A 22,474-nucleotide genomic window follows, 5' to 3' on the forward strand; every position below is an offset into this window, starting at 1 on the left:
GCTATTCTGGAACATACTCGATGGTCTCCGCACTGCCCTTACCTTTCAATGGCCTTTCCACCCATCACACTACGGTACAATGTTGACGGTACCTTAGAGACGGTACCTTCCAGAACAGGACATAAAAAACGTAAAAAAGGAAAGATGTACAAGCTGGAGACTGCATTGCGACTAGTATAAAAAGGGGCTATGGTCAAGACCGATAGTTCATTGTGACTACCAAGACCGAGCGAACAAGATGAATACTTTCAGAGAAACACAGAACAAGTTGTTTAGAAGGGCACAATTCAAGTGTGAGGCTTCGGAAGTGGAATGCGATTGTGAGCCTTGCGATGGATACGATGCTGTACCTTGTGACCTGAGCGATGCCGTAAAGCATCATGGGAACTTTAGTGCCCCTACCCCTATCATGGAAAGTGATGCTGTGCGTGTCAAACCTGTGGGATGCGAAAGCGATGCTGCTCGTCCTCTTGGATATTTTACTGGGTTTCGTTTTAAAGGGGAATGTCGACCTTCACGTTTACCTCCCTACGGATGTCATCCAGCCCTGAGCAAACTCCTGCCCATTTCACTCAACCCTCATCGAAACGAACCTGTGAAAAACGAATATTCGTTTCCTGTGCGTTCGTCGGAATACTGCGACTTTGAAAATCGTCTTCAATCGTTCAAAGGAAAATGGCCAAAGTATCTGGGAGGACCGACCCCCGAAGAATTAGCCAGAGCCGGATTTTTCTACTTGGGCGAAGGAGATAAAGTCAAGTGCTTCAGTTGCGGTGTGTCACTTCACCACTGGGAACCGCAAGATTCGGCCCTTTTTAGAACATGCTCGATGGTCACCGAATTGTCATTACTTACCCTTAGTGGGACCGAGACATTGAAGTAACTTTTTACCATAATAATCTGTTCATGGATACTTTACAAGAGAACATTCGTGCTTTGCCTGTGGAGTTGAGAGAACGCATTTATCGAGAGCTGGTCAAAATACAAGTGAAACGTAAAGAACAATTGCATCCGATACGTCACCGGTGTTTGAACCACTGGTACCTGAAGGCTATACAAGGATTGATTCAATTGAAAGTGTTCCATCGGACAGACATTGATCAACGATCCTCTAGTTTTAAAAAGGATTGGTTTGGTATGGACGATTGTAGTTACATCATTGTAAACGTACTGCATCGAATTCCAGAGGAAGAGTTAACGAATTACCAACATCTTGAACACAATGTCAACTTGGTGAAAGAGGAAACTTCTGAACGAATTGTAATGTGTAGATTAGTGACTCAACTATTTAAATTCGACACTGAAGTGAAACCATGTTTGTGCAAAGAGTACATTTCTTGTGTCAGACCAAAGAGGATTTAGTATGACCTATTCATGGATACTTTACAAGAGAACATTCGTGCTTTACCTGTGGAGTTGAGAGAACGCATTTACCGAGAGCTGGTCAAAATACAAGTGAAACGTAAACTCAAAGTGATTCATCCGTTTTTAAATTATGCTCTGTTCCAAAGTACAAGAAGACTGATTATGAGTGGATATTACATTAGGCACAAAGTTAAACGAGGCTATTGGCTACCACCCAACGATTCCAAAAACAGTGTATATACTTATGGATACTTTACAAGAGTACATTTTGGGCTTGCCTGTGGAGTTGAGAGAACGCATTTATCGAGAACTGGTCAAAATACAAGTGAAACGTAAAGAACAATTGCATCCGTTACGTCACCAGATCTTTAACCACTGGTACCTGAAGGGTATAAGAGAACTGATTCGTCAGAAATTGTTTCAGTGGTCAGACCTTGTTCAATACTTCCAGGCCCCCGATGATTCACGTGTTGATCATTTTGGTTACTTCGAGATTCACCTAGAGCAACCCATTGAGGAAGACGAGGTAAAGGATTACCAACATATTTTCCGTGGAATCTACTTAGCGGAAGAGGAAACTTCTAATCGACCTCTGACGTTTCGGTTACAGTATGCAAGATTTACATTCCCAACTGGAGAACGAAGATCACTGGCTAGAAAGTACGTGTATTCTTTTCGAAACAAAGAGACTATAAAAACAGGCAGCTATGCCACGACTTATGTCGTATGTCATCCAACAGATTCCGTGGAAGGAACTCAATGACCATATTCAAACCGTGGATCATTACCATCGATTATTACAAGAACTTTATCCATTCAATTTGGGACGACAAGTGGTGTGTGTCTTAGTGACTTGTTTTCTGGGATTTCGTTTACCAGCCGATTCTTTGTGGACTCTTTACGATCAGTACTTACCACCTCCATGGCCTTAAATGGTCACGAAAAACTCCTTTTGCTCAAAGCCTTGCGGTTTCATCTGGATACTTCTCGACCTCAACAGGAAAAAAAGATTCGTCAACTTTTAGCTACCCAAGACGTGTATGACGATGTGTGTGTAGCTTGTGACTTACACCCTCATTGGACAGATGTTCGTGACTGGAAAAAGGGGGGTTTTGAGGCTTGGACCCAAGAAGTGGCCCAGTATGCACAAGAGTTGTTCAAGGAAAAAAGTTACTTTTCAACCTGTGTTAGTGACGTTGCCAGAAGAACCCGTCACCGAGAACAACCACTCGCTTCAGGACAGGACTGTCATGGACATTCCTGAAAGGTCATTCCGGGAGGACACTTGTGTGACAATACCTCATGTAGAGACTGTAAGAACATTACACACTGTCCCTAGGACATCTTGGTTACCCAAAACATGTTGTACAGACACTTGTTTATATTCCACTTTGATCGCTTTGCAGTGTTTTATATTCCTGTACATCACTATTTGGGTTGTATGTATTTTTGTCTTTCGTGTTCATATTTGAAACATTCAATAAACGTGTTCTGAAAAAGTATATAAACTCTTGTCTTGTTTGTTTTTCGTGTCACAAGTGACATTTCTCATACCATGGCTACCTCTGCTGTCTCTGCTCCCTCTTCCTCTACTGTCAAAGTCATCGACGAACACTTAGATCGTGCCAATTGGGAGGCTTTGTATCTTCGCCATCCCTTTAACATGCTCATTGCTGGACCTAGCGGTTCAGGCAAAACCGAATTCGTCAAACGTTTGATCGAACATAAACATCATTTGATCGATCGGCCCCCTCAACGAATCGTGTGGTGTTACAAAGAGTGGCAATCGGCGTACAGCCTCTTGCGAGAAAGTCAAGGCGATTCCATCGTGTTTGTGGAAGGCATTCCTAAAGAAGACGACGGCATCGTCTCTGACTCCCGTCTAACCCATTTGGTCATTTTCGACGACATGTTAGGAGAAGACGAAGAAGAAATTAAATTGTGGTTCACGCGCAAAGGGCATCATCGTAATGCCAGTGTCGTTTACATCACCCAAAATTTGTTTCAACAAAGTAAAGCCCATCGCACCATCAGTCTCAATGCGCATTACGTGGTCTTGTTTAAAAGTCCTCGAGATAAATCGCAAGTGCAAGTCTTAGCCAAACAGTTAGGAACGCCTTGGCTGACTCAGGCGTACGACGATGCCACTCAAACGCCAGACGCCTATTTACTCGTCGATTTGAAACCTACGACTCCCGAGGATTTGCGATTTCGTACCCACTTGTTTCACCACTGGTGCCAAGACGGAGGGCCTGTCCTGTACACGTCTCCGTCCTCGACTTCATTTCACTCCCCATGAAAAAAATCTATAAAAACCTCAGACCCTTTTTCGTCTGTCTCACACAGTGTGAACATGACGTCCCTTCAGTCGCATCTTCCCGTCAAATTGATTCGTGCCTTATATGGCATCAGTCGAGAAAAAGATCCACAAACACGAGCCCGTGTCTTAGAAGCTAGTCTCAAAGAAGTCTTACGATGGTTTACGGTGACGGCACGTCAATTACTCCAAGGAATCATTCAGATTCCTCATCAAACCCAACGCTTTTTCGATCGAAACAAAGTCGCTTTGGTCCAACTGGCCGATCCCCGCATCGACACTCAAACCAAAAAACAAATCATTTTGAAACCTGGAGGGAGCGGTACTCTAGGAGGGGTAATCATTCGCTCACTCTTAAGATGGGATCCTAATGCCCCCAAAGTTATCCCTAAGACAAAAGTCCAACGAAGCCCTAAGAAGAAAAAGAAAAAGACCAAGTCCCCAAGAAGAATAACTTCTCCAGTGGCAGGACCCTCCTCTGACCAGACACCACCCCGGAAAAAGAAAAGAAGCCCCCAGAAAAAGAAACAGAGAAAAAGTCCTCAGAAAAAGAAAAGTCCACAGAAGAAAACTAGTCGCAAGAGAGGCACTTCGGCCAGGACGCAACCTTACACTCGCAAGCCACGACCTGCCACAGCGTCTCCGGCAGCCTCACGTTTGTCCACTTCTCCGTTGATGTCACCAGGAACTGAAGAGTACTTGGAGACGTTGATTACACCAAGAACTTCTCCGTTGATGACCCCCAAAAGAACTTCCCCAGTGGCAGGACCTTCCAATTTAGCGGCAGTGGCTGCTGCTCACAAAGTACCTTCTCCCAAAATCAAAGTCCAAGAAAGATCGGGCATGTCACAAAGTTTACTGGATTTGTCCAAACAAGAACTGGCTCGATTTAGTCCGTTACGTACCCCTGCACGACGTGTCATGCCTGTCCTCAAACTGATAAAACGTAAAGACAATCAGTGGCGACGCGTTCCAGTATAAAAAAGGCCTGTGACCGAGTAGGGTATCAGTGTTTTTAGGTGCTCCTAAAGACTCAAAGATGTCACCCTCCAGAAAACCCCAAGGAAAGAAAAGAAAAGGACTACCACCACGTTTAGCCAAACATGGGGACCTGTTATCTGTCCTGTCCAAAGCTTCTCCACCCCTACGAAAAAAAACTCATTCAAACGGCCTCCAAAGAGGTCATCGATACCGTGTGCGAATGTTGTTTGAACGTTTTGAAAGGCACGATCCCTTTGTCCAAACACCAGAAACAATGCTTAGGCAAACATCGTCACGTTCTTCGGAAAATGGTTCAAAAGAAAATTCCCATTCGTCAAAAAAAGAAGATGTTGGTCCAACGTGGAGGCATTTTACCTCTCTTGTTAGGCCCCATACTGAAAGGAGTCTTGGGAACCATGTTGGGAGGACTGATGGGAGCAAGATAAAAAGGCCTTCGGAAGTCCCAAGATCTCAGAATTCACCCCTGACAACCCCATGGAAGGACGAAAACTAGCTTTAGTGCCTTACAAACGATGGATGGAATACCATCGGTGGCAAGAACAACGCACCCCGCATTTACCTCCCAATCCCAATTTGAGCGAGATGTCCCAGTTACAACACGAATTGCAATCCTTGCTGGATCGCCAAGATTTGTCCGAAACAGAAAAATCGCAAAAGTACGGTCAACTCTTGCAACGACTGCAACTCTTTCACCAGAAAGCTTTAGACGAAACAGCTTTACCCACTCTAAAAGATTTTAAGACCTTGATGAAAAGTCCAGCACCATCACCAGTACCAGTACCACCAGTACCCGTGACCAAGACAGAAAAAGGAAAAGAAGAAGAAGAAGGGTTTCAAACTCCACCAGAAAAAGTACGCAAGTTAACAACACCACCTACCTCCAGAATTGGATGGATTAAAAAGATGATGGCCACCCCTTCTTCCTCACAAGAGAAAAAGAAAGTGAAGACAGAAGTGAAGACAGAAGTGAAACAAGAACCGATATCCCCTGCTCAGACATCCTCCTCCTCTTCGACACCTATTGCTGGCCGCACACGCAAAGCCTTGCAATCCAAGAAAATACCCCAAGAGAAAAAGAGTAGCCTCTTCCAAGAGTGGGTGCCTTATTAAGACACCAATCAACACAAAAAATGGAAAAAGTCTTAGCCAGCATTTACTACGATCCCTCCCATCCTGCAGGTTACGCAGGAGTTCAAAAATTGTATCGTGCTGCCAAAACGCAACTGAAAAGTCTCCGTTTACCTCAAGTGCAACGATGGTTACAAGAACAAGCTACCTACACTTTACACAAACCCATTCGACGCAAGTTTGCCAGAAGTCGCACCCGAGTGGAAGGCATCGATCATCAATGGCAAGCCGATTTAGCCGATGTCTCTCATTTGGCCAGCTACAATCGTGGTTACAAATATTTGTTTTGTGTCATCGACGTCTTTTCCAAATTTGCCTGGGTCGTGCCCTTGACTTCCAAATCGAGCAGCGAGTTAGTGCGAGCCCTGCAACGGGTGTTGAAACAAAGCGGCCGTCGCCCTCTTCGATGGCAAACGGACAAAGGCACCGAATTTCTGAACCAAGCTTTCCAAAAAGAATTAAAGAAACGTGACATTCATTTTTTTACCACCGAGAATCCCGAACCCAAAGCCAGCATCGTGGAACGTTTTCAACGCACTTTGAAAGAACGCATGTGGAAATATTTTACGCATCACCACACTCTGAAGTACATCGACATCTTACCGCACCTGGTGCAAGCGTACAACCAATCTTACCATCGAAGCATCGGACGTGCCCCGCAAGACGTGACTCCCGACAACGAAGTGCTGGTGTTCGAGCGCCTGTTCGGTACGTCCCCGACGAGGGCTGTCCCCAAGAAAAGTGGAGAGTTGACCGTAGGAGATTGGGTGCGCATTGGCAAAACCAAACGCACTTTCGACAAAGGTTACTTACCTAACTGGACGACCGAATTGTTTCGCGTCACTGGACGAGTGCATGGCCGTCATCCTGCCGTCTATAAATTGGAAGACATGAACGGAGAAGTACTCAAAGGAACGTTTTATTTGCCCGAGTTACAACGTGTCACCAAAAAAGAAGACGACGTGTACGACATCGAAAGCATTCTCGAACGCAGAACCCGTAAAGTGGGCAAACGACGTGTCAAAGAAGTCAAAGTACGTTGGAAAGGATATTCTTGGATCGACGCTTCGCAAGTCATCGACTATAAAAAGAAGAAGTGACCATCATGCCCTTTCACACAGCAGCAGACGCAGCTACGTCGACCACTCCTTCTTCCCCTAGTTCTTCTGTGCAAGATTTACAAAAACAACCCTTGTGGGTGTGGTGTGGAGAACGTGTGCCTAAAAGGCAAATCGTCTTTTTCTGCCAAATCTTCGTGGTGTATTGTGTCATCGGGGCAGCCATCGCCAATTTGAGTTTGCAACAAGGAGACAAACAATTGTGGACCATTTTATTGAGCAGTTGCATCGGCTACCTGCTTCCCAATCCCTCCCTGAAATTCTCCTCGAACGGGAACGTTGTGTCCAGTGCCAGTGCCAGTCACCACTCCAACATCCACAACCAAAACCCCATTTTGGGCGGAGACACGCCTCTGACATCCACTAACCCCTCGGACAGCCACAGAACTCTGGAATTATGAGTCACCAAAACCAATTTTACTTAACCTTACCCAGTGACAGTTCCATGGAGGTGTTTCCCAACAACACGTTGTGCTGTTACACAGCCAAATTACCTCAGGCCATCCCCTTAGATCACGAAGCCCATTGGGAAGTGGCTTTGGTAGAAATGATTCACCCGACCCAAGTCCTCAATGTCATTGAGGATCAAAGTAAATTTACGGTGGAAGTTTATGACGAACCATTGCTAAAGTGGATGAATGACAATAACAAATATCCCCATAAAACAAAAAACAAAGTCAATCCAAATTGGACCGACTATGAGTTGTTCATTCCCTCAGGCTATTATTTTAGTGGTCAACATTTGGTCAGCGCCATAGCCTCCAAGTTTAATGGTGTGTTTGGGGAAGCTTTTAAGACTTTCAAGTCCAAAGCTGTCACCCTGGAATACCACAAAACAGCTCGTCGCTTCCTGATGAAATTTCCTGAGGGGGAAAAAATCATGGGTTTCTATTTTAATGATGAATTGTTTGACATGTTGGGTGGTGACGTAAAGATGAGGAAGAAAGTAGAACAAACACTAAAACAAAAAACCGTAATTTACAGCAACGAGTCTTTTGGCCAGTATTTTCGTGCCCCGGTAGAACTGAACCAAGGACTGAATTTGATCTTTGTGTATTCCGATGTGGTGGAATACAACGTGGTGGGACACACCTCCGTGCCGTTACTGCGTGTCATTCCTTTCAAAGTGGACTCTGCCACAATCGCTGACGAGGAAGGTGGAAACACTTACCACGTCCACCGCGAATTTGTCCATCCTCACTATTTGCCGGTCAGCAAGTCGTATTTGGACACGGTCAACATTACTATAAAAGGAGATTTGGGACAAAATATTCCATTCACCAAAGGAAAAGTCACGGTGAAACTCCATTTTCGAAAACGGTTCTCTCACGACTCGTAAGTAAGTAAGTCATGTATCCAGTGTACCGAGGGGTTGCTCGACAGCGAGGACACGGTTTAGGAGACATGTTAAAATCGGCCTTTCGTTCGGTGGCTCCAGTCTTGAAACCGATGGTGACACGAGGATTGCACGCCTTGAAAGATGCGGCACTGACACAAGGCAAAGAATTTCTCCAAAATGTCATCATCGACAAACAAAACCCTAAAGAAGCCTTCATGAGGGCAGGCAAAAATGTCTTGCTGCAAACGGGCAAAGACATTTTAGGCCGACGAGACACACCTATAAATGCCCTGCACGCTACCGAGTCAAGCATTCAGCAAGGACAAGGCAGAAAGAGACGACGAAGAAGAAAACACCCTTTCACCAGACTTCAAGCGAGAAAGGCCAAAAAAAGAAGAACCGTTCGAGACTTAGACGTTTTCGATTATTGAGACACAGCAACAACAAAAAATGATGCACCGAGAGTCTTGCGCCTGTTCCAAGACGGAACTGGATCTGTTTGCCATGCCCCCTACCATGATGACGATGCAAGAATCCCAATGGGTGGAATTTCATCCCGTCTCCTCATTGGCAGCCTCAGCTCCCATCGAGTTTGAAATCAAAGGACAGCCCGAAGATTACATCGATCTGAATAGCAGTTACTTGTACTTCAAAGTCCAAGTTCTAGATAAGGATAATGGTGGAGTAGATGCCGCTGAGATTATAGCTCCCGTCAACAATTTCATGCATTCCTTGTTCAGCTCAGTGGACTTGTACTTGAATAACAAACTGGTTAGCAGCAGCATGGATACTTACCCTTACCGTGCCTACCTGGAAAATCTCTTGACGTACGGACCAGATGCCAAGACAAGTCATCTCAATGCCTGTGTGCTGTGGGCAGATGACGAAGCGGGCAAGTTTAAGATAGCTGACGCTGATGACAATGACGGCTTTGTGGCAAGACGAAGCAGAATCACAGGCAAAAAGAGTTTAGAACTGATGGATCGTTTGCATTTGGACATGTGGTTGCAAGAGAAATATTTGCTGAACGGTGTCAATGTGCGCCTGAGACTGAATCGTAGCAGTGCCGCTTTCCATTTGTTGGCTAATGAGGATTCTATTAAGGGTGGCAATCCTAAAAGCCAAATCGAAGTGGCCAGACTCTACGTACGGCGCGTGGAAGTGTTACCTAAAGTGGGTAACGACATCAGTCAAACGTTGAGCAGAACGACCGCCAAGTATCCCATACGACGCGTAGAAGTGAAAACGTTCACCATTTCTGCTGGACTGCAATCCATAACCGAAGATCATCTGTTCCAAGGACAGTTACCCAAACGTTTGATCCTTGGTATGGTCTCGAATGCAGCCTTCAACGGAGCCTTCGCTGAAAATCCTTTCAACTTTCAACACTTCGACGTGAAGAAAATCGAAGTCAGTCGCGATGGCAAGACCTTGTGTACCCGACCTTTCGAACCTAGCTTTGATCCCACAAAGATGAATTACTTGAGATCGTACTTGTCCCTGTACGAAGCCACCGGCCAGTTAGGAACCAACACCAGTCACGGCATTGAGTATGAGGATTATGCAAGAGGCTATGCTTTGTGGGCGTTCGATTTTACTCCAGACCAAGGCAGCGACGAGGGACATTTCCACCCTATAAAATCTGGCCAGATTCGTGTGGAACTTCAGTTTGCAAAAGATCTACCAGCGACAGTGAACGTAATCCTGTATGCAGAATTTGACAATACGATAGAAATCAACAGTTTGAGAGAAGTCATTCTAGATTATTAGAAAGCCATGGAAGACTGTTATCCCTCTTTACAAAGTGGAGAAACTTTAGAGATGAAATGTGAGGAGACCGTGGAAGGAGAAGAATCTCAAGATAAAGACGAAGAAGTTGTCATGATGAAGTCAAGATGGCCAGAACAAGAAGCCCATTTAGTCTCCTGTTTTGCCAAACACTTGGTCGACAAAATGACGGAATTGATCAAGAAAAATTGCTATGGATGTCAAAACGATCATCCCAGTCAAATTCAACACGATAAATGCCTGATGTTGAGTCAAGAAGAAAAATTGGACGAATATCTGGACGAAGCTTGGAGTCTCATCTCGAACAAAGACGTGTTGCACCAGTGGTATAAAGACTTGCGTGAACATTCTTGTCCACCATTAACCACTCAAGAGATCCATCGTATCGAAGCTCTCCTGAATCAGAGTGAGGAAACAGAACGAATAACCGTTTATTCCTCAGACATTTTCAAGCAAAAAGTCAGGATCGAATTGACAACGTATTATTACCTGTGAAGAAGAAAAACAAACACAAAACAATGGATACCTGGGAACTTTATTACCTTTTGAACCACAGTTCTTATACGGCTTCTTGGAATCCCGTCGTCTGTGCTAAAGATGAACTCCCTCATCGCAAACCTGAAGACCATCAAGCTTACGTGATCAACACGGACGACAGTCATCTCCCAGGAACCCACTGGGTAGCCGTCTACTTTCCTCAAGAAGGCTGTGTGGAATATTTCGATTCATACGGATTGCCCCCTTTGGAAGACGATATCATCGACTTTATGAAAAGAAATGCTCAAACCACCCGATTCAATAATGTGAAATTACAAGGCACAGATTCCTTGGTGTGTGGACAGTACTGTGTGTATTTTCTGCATCATCGCAGCCTGGGCTATTCCTTAGAACATTTAGTGACTCATTTCGATCCTCGTTCTTCTGCTAGAAACGATGTGAAAGTAGATCGATGGTTTTGTGACCATTATGCTTATCTTTTGTCTCAAGCTAGGAAACGTAGTGTCCATCAATGGCCTAATGATTTCCAACAGTGGAAATCACAATTTCATTCACAACGTTGTCAGCCCTGTTCAAAGTAGTTAGTAATTGAAGAAAAAAATGTTTGATGTTATAGTGTTAGATTATTGTTAAAAATGTTGTTGTTTAGTGTTAAGTGATTTTTGAATAAAAAATGTTGTGTTTAGAAAAAAATGCCTTTGTCTTCTGTTTAGCTATAAGAATGTTGGATTGATGCTCTTTCATTTCTTACTATCCCTCTCATAAACGTTGCGGCTCGAAAACCGTGTGGGGGATGTTTTCCTTCACGTCCGCGCTTTAACTTTAAGAACCGGGTTGTTCCCAGTCTAGCCATCCATTGTCGACTCATCCTCCTAAGAAGATGTGCTCCAAACTAGCTAAGCTCAACGAAGCCTACGTGAATTTGCATAGGGTCAGACACAGTCTGATACCGAAGCCAGAAGAAATAGAGAATGTGAGAATGTTAAAAATCACTGAAGACCTGATAGAAGAGCTCTTCAGAGAAGAAATGAACAGGGAGAAAGAAGAATGGACAGAGAAGTACAGACTTCAGAGACAGCAGCAACAGCAGCAACAACAGCAGCAACAGCAGCAACCTGAAGCTGACAGAGGCTTTGTCGATTGTCGTATCGACACCAAAGAATTCTTCTTCTCTTTCCGAAGAAGCAGACCTATCGCCAGAAAGTCTATCCTCAGAGGACATCGCATTCTTAGAAACTAAAAAAGAATGCCATAGCAAAAAACAAAAAAAAAAACAGCCCTTTTCAGGGCTACCCAATACTCTAGAAAAGAAATAACGATCGATTTGCCAGTGTGTGTAGGTAGAGTAGTGTGAAAATAAACACTAACTCTTTCTTAAAAAAATGTGAGGGTATGTGTTTGTGTGATTGTGTTTGTAAGTGATAAAGTAGGTTGGTGTGGATAGTAGATTAAAATGATGTTTGGTTTTTTTTGGCTGTTAGAGGTATATATTTTAGGTTAGATTGGATTGCTTTGCGTATGAGGACAGTCAATTGAAGTGATTAATAAAAATTTTACAATAGTGATGGGTAGCATAAAAAGTGAGTGAGTGTTTCTTTTAGGTCCGCGCGTTGTTGTTGTTTCTAGGTCATGATCTAGGTAAGATGAATTTTATGTTTTTAGGGGGGATGTTTTCCTTCACGTCCGCGCTTTCAGTATAAATTGAAACTCGTTCGGCAGTCCAGCTACCCTTGTTGATTGATCAACACAGCCAGAAGAATGAATAGCAGAATAGTGAAACTGTTAGAACTCCAGATGCACCTGGAATATGCCAGGCGCATAGTAAACGAACTATCAGCGGAGGCTATAGTAGAAGAAGCAAGAATACAGAAGGAAGAAGAGGAGAGAAGACAGAGGGAAGAGGAGGAAAAGAAAAGAGAAGAGATGATGTCGTTTAATATTCCTGAAACAGAGGATTGGGGTGCTGAAGCGAATCATCCTCCCTCTGCGCTCCCCAGAAGAAAGGTGAAAGAAGACTGGGGAAGAAGATGCGTGTGCGGCGCCAGGCCAGGAAGGTGCAACCATTAGATAGGTGCATCTGGAGTTTAAAAAAACAGCCCTTTTCAGGGCTACCCAATACTCTAGAAAAGAAATAACTATTAATTTGCCAATGTGTGTAGGTAGAGTAGTGTGAAAATAAACACTAACTCTTTATTAAGATATTGTGAGGGTATGTGTTAGTGTGTTTGTGTGTTTGTAAGAGCTCAGGTATGTTTGTGTGAATAGTAGATTATGGGTTTCTTAGCAAATGTGGAGAGTATAGTTAGGGTTATATTATATGAAATGAGAAAGTAGGGGGATGTTTTCCTTCACGTCCGCGCGATGTTTGGTCATCATCTAGGTAAGATCCATTTTATGTTTTAGGGGGATGTTTTCCTTCACGTTCGCGCTTTTCGTATAAGAACCCACAGTATTAGTTGTTCAAACCATTCTGCAAAGAATACAAAGAAGATGGCGTCAAACCAAATGGACAAATTACAAACCTTGCAAGACGTTTTAGACAACTTAGGAATAATGGAACAGATGCTATTAAGACTGGTTGAAGACCATTATTCCTATAGTCCCCATCGTGTGAAGATGGAAATTAATAACTTAAGGAAAGCAAAGGACAAGATTAGTGGTGTCATGAAAGAGATCAAGGAGGAGAAGGAGGATGAAGAGGAAAGAATAAGAATACGCAATTGGAACGAAAAAATTGAAAAAGAAGAAGAAAATGAAAAGAAGAAGAAAGAAGAGGAGGAAGAGAAGAAAGAAGAGGAGAAGAAAAAAAAGAAAGAGAAGAAGAGTGTAGGAGATAAAATAAGAACTTGGTGGAGGAAAAGAAGAAATTAGAAGCAGAAGAAAACCCAAAGGCCCTTTTCAGGGCCAGCCATATTTCTCGAAAAGAGATAGTCTTTGAATTGCCTACCCTTTTTTATTTTATTTTATTTTATTTATTTTTTTTTTTAAAAAAATAGAGACCCTCCCTGTTTCAATTTTACATAGACCCTATAAAGACCCAGGGGTTTTTGGTCCATGTTAAATTTACATAGACCCTATACAGACCCAGGGTGATTAATGTTAAATTTACATAGACCCTATACAGACCCAGAGAGGTCTGTAATGCTAATTCCTCATAGACCCTATATCGACCCAGGAATTTTGTCCATGTTAAATTTACATAGACCCTATATCGACCCAGGGTGTTTTTTAATGCTAATTCCCATAGACCCTATGGTGACCCCATTCACTACTTGCAATGACTGATCGAATTCGAGTTGGTGCAATACTTAGCGAATGATCATTTGAGCTCATCTGGGCTGAAGTCATCTTGGAAAGTATTCTATAAAAGTTTCCGAAAGGAACCAGGCCCTGTATTTGCAAAAGCCCGATATACCATTTCGGATTAGCATCATACAACAATGTTCGCTATCGTTTGATGCGCTCAAATGAATTTTAGATAATGTCCTCAATATCGATGTACACATTTACTTGTTGTTTTTATGCTAAGTAAATGGTTCATTATTGTGTTATCATTATGTCTGGATAAAGTAATTGTCATAGGTTGCATATTGTAATAACAAATACAGGGGTAAAATTTCCAATGCAAATTTGTCACGCATGTGTTTAGTACACATGAATTGCTGAAAAATCCCATCTTTTACTATCACAGAATCAAGAAGAAAATACAGCGGAAAATACTGCCAAAACCTCACAAGAACGTTTTGAAATCCATTCCGGTAGAAATATTAATGAATTTCCAAAATGCAATTTTCATCGATTTTGAACACTAACATTCGTGTGAACGTACCTGTTGTTTCGTCGAATAATGTACAAGTTGCTAAACACGTTATATGCGGAGTATGATGGGGTCGATATTTTACCGCGGCAGGGACACTTTAAAGTATTTATAAAATTGTTCTATGTTACAGTAAAATGGATACGGCGAAGAGCATGCTTTATCCACATATATGATCTTGGCTAATGATGACACTTATGTGTATTCTTTGTCCACTCATTGCTGGATCTGTGATGGTCCCTTTGTGACTGAAAGCGGCGTAACTGAGATTTCCAAAGTTGATAATAATTAATGGTACATACCGAAAGCTCCATCCAATGAATGGAGTCTACAGTTATTCTTTTATCCAGACATTTATACATTTACTGATGAAAACAGTAGCAGCGGTACTCCAAACATGATCTAAAATAAATGCTTAGGTTCGACCAGTTGCAATTTATCGAATCACTACAATTCCATAATGCCAGCCTAGGTAACGCCGTATACAACCTTTCAGCAATTAACATTGATCGATTTCAATCACTAGTTCTTATGTTGATGCCAAGGAAGGAACAGTAAGTTTACCCATCCACAGAGCAATTCATCCTTACGAGTAAATGAGAGATCTGGACAAGTTTGCTGAAATTTAATTACCATCGAGATAGACATTGCATTCATCATTGCTTCGTGCAGGTTTTTTCCGCTAACGACTACGAACATGGAAACAATGTGTGGTCCGCGTTTGGTTCTCAGGATCGTGGTGAATACCATAATCTGCATTTGCACAACGATGCGATGCTGCTCGCATATATGTTTGGGATGCTTCTTGGTATTGTTGCTGCGTGATTACAGACTGGATCCCATGCACTACGTTTCGTCAGCGGAAATAATGGCCTGGGATTCGTTCCTGTGAAAGACGTAAGTGTACTGGAATTATATATATATATATATATATATATATATATATATATATATATATATATATATATATATATATATATATATATATATATATATATATATATATATTGTTTAGAACGGATTGGTCTCAAATCTGTGGATGTTAGTTAGCATTTACATGAGGAACGACGCTAGTAGTGACCATTTATACATCCTTCAAGTTGATCTGGAGTATTCAAGTGAGCTTAATGGCGTGTATTCTCTGTCTCCGGAAGGGTTGGTGGTACCTGGCGTGTGCTTGTCCCCTTATGTATGTGGAATCACGGAAGAACTCAAGTGCAATATTTACCAACATAAAAGCTCAACTGAAGTGAGAAAGGCCAATCGATGTTTGTATGTTTCTGTTTTAATCAACCTACTATTGATGTGTCAGGAAATCCACTAGCACATTAAGATAGATGCTGTATTTCTGTAACTCTGGAATGAAGTCCATTATTCTGGCTCAATGTCCTGTTTATGGGCGCTTTGTTATACCATCCGTTGAAGACTGATTAAACACAAAGGCAGCCCAACAATAATACACTTCAAGGTCGACACAAAAGCACAAACGAGATCTATGTAACAGTTTGATATGGCCTATTAACTAAGGAACCCAGATCCGGTGTCTTTGAGCGTCCTACGGGACCCAAATGCTCGGTAAAGACAACTATCTGGAACAAAAATATCACATGGCCAGAAATTCTAAATGTCTAAGCCAGAACAATAAATAGCAATATAAATATAAATCTAGTAAAACAAAACTAAATAATAAAACCAATAAGAAGCTAAATAAATATAGAATATCAAACTAAAGAAAAATGCAAGAAAACGGGTTATTATCAAGTAAAACAAAAATAAACAATAAACCAATTAATATCACAATAAATTTAAGTAATAGCTGAACAAATAAAAGTAACATCTCAAACTTATCAATATATGAAAAACGGGCTAATTGAATAAAGACCTCCCGGATCGGGTGTCTTTGAGCGTCTTACTAAGACCCGAAAGCTCGGCAAAGACTCCCAACGGAACCTAATTTATGACTAGCTGGAGTTCTAATTATCTAATTAATCAAAAATAGGACCACAAACTTATCAAGATAGGAAAAACAGGCTAATTAAAGTAAGGACCCCCCCCCCCGACTGAGTGTCTTTGAGCGTCTTCCTAAGACCCGAAAGCTCGGCAAAGACACCCATCTGGAAGTAAATTAAGTCTAGCGTGGAGTTCTAATTATCTAATTAATCAAAAATAGGACTTCAAACTCGAAATAAATTAATTTATAAAAACAAAAATTTAAATTTCGAAATTTATTTAAATTATTTTATTTCCCTCATTTTTTCTCTCTTTTTCTATCTCTTAAGCAACATCTTAACAATCTCGCATGAAAAATAAGAGCTCTACGAATCCACTCTCTTAACCCAGGTGACAGCCATAAAAATACAAGTGCATATAATTACAGGACCCACAAAGTTAGATAAAACAAGGTGGTCTTGAACCCAGACCATCAGGACCGTCCACACTAAGTGGCTCAACTTAAACATATATAGGAACAAAAGACACCAAATTATCATATATAAGGTGGTCTAAACTCAGAAGACCATCAGATCCCGCAGCACAAGGTTGAATAACAAAAACTCAGACTTAGGAAATATAACCCTAAATTAACACGCATAAGGTGCTCTAAACTCCAAAGACCATCAGATCCCGCAGCACAAGGCTGCAACTCAACAAGCACTGATAGACCACTAAGACCCTAAAACCAATATCAATGAAGGTGGTCTCAAATACCCAAGACCATCAGGGCCCGCCATACAAGGTGGCAATATCAAAACCTATGGCTGTCAACCTGGGTATCTATCGTTAACCAGCTCTAAGCAGCACAGAGTTATCCTCAAAATTATACAGGACGACACTTTAGAAAAATATACCCTGGAGTCTAGAAACGCCAAAGTTTGCCATAAACCGCTTCCCAATCCATAAACCTTACCTCCTCTACCAGAATCGGACATCAAAACATCACGCGTACAGTGCACGCCCCAAAATATCAGTACACACGAGTGCGAGCTGTTTCCAATCCCACTCGTCTCAATCAGCAAAATAGTGCAACTTAAGTAATGAGTGCGAGTTGGGTCCAATTTCACTCACTTCGGCCATACATTCAGTTCGCTAGGAACTAATTAGTACCTCGATCTGACGGCCTAATTAATAATTGTTCATTGAAGACATAAAAACCTGGGGGATGTGGTTCTCCTTCCTTCCCCCCAGGAGTAATTAAATAACACGCTGTGCTTGCAGAAAACAGTGATACATGCTCCATTGGAGCGAAAATCACTTTAATCCAACCAAGTTAGTAAGTAAGCAGACGACAGACTGACAGCGCTGAAGTCAGAACCGTACGTCTCCTTTCAAAATTCAAAATCCAAATTTGTATCAGTCATGAATAATTTTATTCAAGTAAAACCCATCTCTGAAAGTGTTATGTTAATGCAATATCAAAATTCGGATTTGCCCAGATTTTGATTTATACAAATTTCGGATTTGTCCAAAATTCGGATTTGTCCAGATTTTGACTTGAAGGTTTTATTTTATAGGGAGTTTATATAAATAGGTTTAGTATAATTCTTCACCAAAAAAGATTATACTTTTGCTGTTATAAAACAATCTTCATTTTATCAAATTATGTTTTTAAAACATTTATGCTAAAAGCGTTGTTTCTTAAAATATACATAAACGTTGTGTATAAACAATATATATAAAAGTTGTATGGTAAATGTATGGTCATGAAGTAAAGTTATCATTGTGTATGTCAATGTAATTGTGATCTTGTGTGTATTAAGAAAAGGAAATAGTTGTTGTTGTAGTTGTTGTAGGGTTTAACGCCATTTTTCAGCACACGATAGGCTATACATGGCGGCCAGTATTAATGGTGGAGGAAGAACCCGGGAAAACCCCGGAAAGAACCACCGACCCACGAGAAGCTACCGGCAAGCTTTCTCAAATACCCACATTAGCCGAATCCGAGACTCGAACCCACGCAGACAGAGGTGAGATGGCAGTGATCCGTAACGGAAAGCGCTTTAGACCACTCGGCCACTCGGGGCCCCCAGAAAAGGAAATAAGAGAACACACAAAAACGGAAAAATATAATTTATACTGTATTTATTTACATCATAAATGGTACATATTTATTCGTTCTTCTCTATCATCTCCACTGTCATTCTAGCCTTTTATGGTCCAGAAATATCAATACAAACACCACAATTAAAATGTTACATTCATTTCACCTCAAGCCAGTACCAGGCGAACCCATACTATGTTATGACTGAAAGACCCGTAGCAAACAGTCGTAACTATATATATATATATATATATATATATATATATATATATATATATATATAGAGAGAGAGAGAGAGAGAGAGAGAGAGAGAGAGAGAGAGATTACAAGGAACAATAAACGCCAACGGATCATTTCCTTTTCTTTGATATTCTTTTACATATTTTCTGAGATTATTTAGAAGTAACAGAGACGTCAGTTTACCTACTGTTCCTAAATTAAGAATAACTTTTGTTTATACCATGACCTTATAAGAAAAACTAAGGCACAAACAAATAAGCACGATGTGAGTCAAAATTTCTCTTCGAAAGGTTTCGCAGGACCATTTACTCAAGTGACAATAAACAACTCTAAGAAGCATTAAAGAAGTCAGGTATGCCTTAACAACTCGACCTTCAATTACGGAGAAAGGCAACACAAACACAATAAATTCAATATACATAACATACTCAAATCACTCATTGCAAAGATAAATCTGCGTTACTTCAGTTATGTACAATTCAATACAATACCAATAACACTATAAATATTATTAATGCTGACTGTTGTGATACAGAAAAGATTTATAAATATATAGGTAAATACATCTACTTTCCAACTTGCAAACCAACCAATGAATCAGTCCCACTTCATTGATTAGGAAATATACAAGAAACATAATCTTCATATACATAATGAGACCAGCCCTGTTTGGTTTGGTTTCTGTGAATATGTGAATGGTGGATCAGACCAGTTTGTGCTCTGAATTGTTTGTGGCACACATGACAGGAAATGCTTCACGGGGGTAGGGGATTGAATGACCAATCGAGGATATGCTGTAGTTCTGGGATAAGGAAGTTCACACTTCTGTGCTGACTCTGAAATTTCCCTCCGTTCAAGGTATATAGGTCAAGCATCGATGAGACCCCGCCAGGTACAGTGATACTGTGGAAGATCTTGTCAAAACTCAATGTTAGTGTTGAAGTGTTTCTGTGATGACTGGGTGGACTTCTGAAGCGTTTCTTCTGACCACTCTGAGGTCGTTTTCCCTCCTTCAGCTCGGCATAAAAGACCTTGTTTGGTAATCGCTCTTACATTTACTCACATATCTGGACCTACGTATGTCTGTCTGGTTGTATTTTTTCGTATTATTTTGTTTTGTTTCTGAGTACTTCTTGTCTTTTTGTGAGAATGACTCGTGAAACTGCAAACTGAATTATATATGTTTTTAAAATTATTTCCTGTCATAGGTTGGTCATGGATAGGTCATCTGTCATATGCCAGACAAGATAAAAAGTATTAAAATATATGGTAAACGCAATTTGCCACGTACATAAATACGCGATAAGCGTAGACTATTAAAAAAGAGTCTTATATTATTATAATAAGAGAAAGAAAGACTTAAAGATATATGTAATAATAGTATGAAACAATACCCTACCTACAAAGATCAAAATAGGGAAATCAATTTCTCTACGAGCACCATTTTATATAGAATTTTTCCCACGTACAAGATTTGAGGCATTACATTTTTCTATTTGTAAATCGAAGATGACCAAAGTTTAATATGACTAATATATAGACTTCTTCAAAGTTATGAAGATATGGTTTATGGTTATGAATATCCGTACAAGTAATGTCTTTATCCACTTACAAATGCTTCCCAAAAAAATATCACCCCTAGAACAAGCCACAAAAATGCAAATGCGTGAGGTTTTCACGATATTTTTGCGTAATTAACACTAAATATTTCCAGTGATTTCAATATAAGTAATACAAGTCATTTTGTGCAATCACTTCTGTGTAAAAATCAAATATGAAACCAACCATTGCCTGTTATCGTGTACATGATAATCTAAAGACGATTAGTATTATATTTTTTATTATTCATATATTAAAATTTATTTCCCCATCTTTTATTTTTTATTTTGGTTTAGTGGATGAATGTAAGCCGTTATTTTCTATTGACATATCTACCTCTTTCATTGTATTTAAGGAGATATTTAAATTTGGTTAGAATGTATGGGATACCCACAGTATCTCTATCAATATATAACTGGTGTATTCTAAAAGTCATCAGACTACCAGTATGGAAATATATGTACGTTATATTTTGCCGTGTACGCTCATGTAATTATTCACTAAATAATTTATAATGATTAGACACGTGTCTGACGATTGTTAATAAATATACTTCACTTTATCCAATCGCCAAACCACGAAGATTCCTCAAGAATACACTGGTCAACAGTGAAATCATTACTGACTTGAAAAGGCCCTAATCTGTAGTATTTTGGTGTGCCGAACACGAATATAACCGTGAAAAATTTGTATTGGCTCTCGTTTTGAAGATATTCATATACCTCATTTTCTATGTTTCACTGTGTAAATTTCTCCAGTAGGACTGCAGCAACATCCGGAATAATGATGTAACATTGCATAATACCATCATGCTCACATCATCCACAGTTGATTGCATCATTTTCTGATGCAATGCAATACTAATGCCATGCGGCTGCTGAAGTAAGTTGACGTCCGCAGTGTACTATACATGTGTAGGCCTATTATACTAATGCCAGGCGGCTGCTGAAGCTGACGTAAGCAGTGTACTATATAAAGCCCAATCAGATAGGTTCAGCATTTAAAATATTTTAGACGTTGTGCGAGACAGTTCAAGCTACTGTTACATAAAACTTATTATTTTATCCATTTACGTACAATAAAGAACAGTAATGCCTTGAAAGTGTGTTAATACCGCGGACAATTTTTGCTATATTTGTGGGGAAGTGACATTTGCCAACCAGAAGAAAAGTATCAATTCTCAAGTGAAGAAGGCATATCATCTTTACTTCGGATGCAAGGTTGGTGACCAAGACAAGCCTTGGGCTCCGCATATATGCTGTGCTACATGTACAACACAGCTTTCACAGTGGTTGAATTGCAAAAGGTCATCAATGCCGTTTGCAGTCCCAATGGTGTGGAGAGAGCCAAGCAACCACCTAAATGACTGTTACTTCTGCTTGGTTCCTCCTCTTTCCGGCGGAATAACGAAGCGAAAGAAGTCGAGAATAGTCTACCCAAACATTCCGTCTGCATTGAGACCAGTTCCACATGGTGAGGGACTTCCTATTCCAGAACCTCCAGCAGAATATTCTCTTGATTCATCTGACGAAGACAAAGGTGAGTCGACCTGTTCTTCTCCTGGTCCATCAGCATGCAGTGATCCAGATTTTCACTGTGGTGCATCATCAACCCCACACAGAATAACACAGGAAGAACTAAATGACCTGATTCGTGATTTGGACTTATCAAAGAACAAGGCAGAATTGCTAGGATCAAGACTCCAACAATGGAATCTTCTAGAAGAAGATGTCACAATTACTGCATATCGAAAGCGCCACCAGCAATTGGAGCCTTTCTTCAGAAAGGAAAGTAATCTGATATTCTGTTCCGATATTGAGGGCCTCATGAATGCTTTAAAAATCACTCATGACCCACAAGAATGGAAACTATTTGTGGACTCTTCGAAACTGAGTCTCAAGGCTGTGCTTTTGCACAATGGAAACATTCTTCCATCTATTCCAGTAGCGTATGCTGTCCACATGAAAGAGACATACGATAACTTAAGGCAGCTACTGAATTCCATTGAGTATAACAAGTACAGCTGGCACCTCTGTGGTGATTTGAAGGTAGTTGCCCTTTTAATGGGACTGCAGCAAGGATATACAAAATACATGTGTTTCTTATGCGAGTGGGATAGCCGAGCAAGGGAAATGCACTACATGAGGAAGGAATGGACTCACAGGCAGAATGTAGCCATTGGAGAGAAGAATATCCAACACCCAGCTCTGGTTGAGGCTCAGAAAAT

Source organism: Sinohyriopsis cumingii, chromosome 10, assembly GCF_028554795.1.
Source record: "Sinohyriopsis cumingii isolate HCF-2022 chromosome 10, ASM2855479v2, whole genome shotgun sequence".
Taxonomy (NCBI): Eukaryota; Metazoa; Mollusca; class Bivalvia; order Unionida; family Unionidae; genus Sinohyriopsis; species Sinohyriopsis cumingii.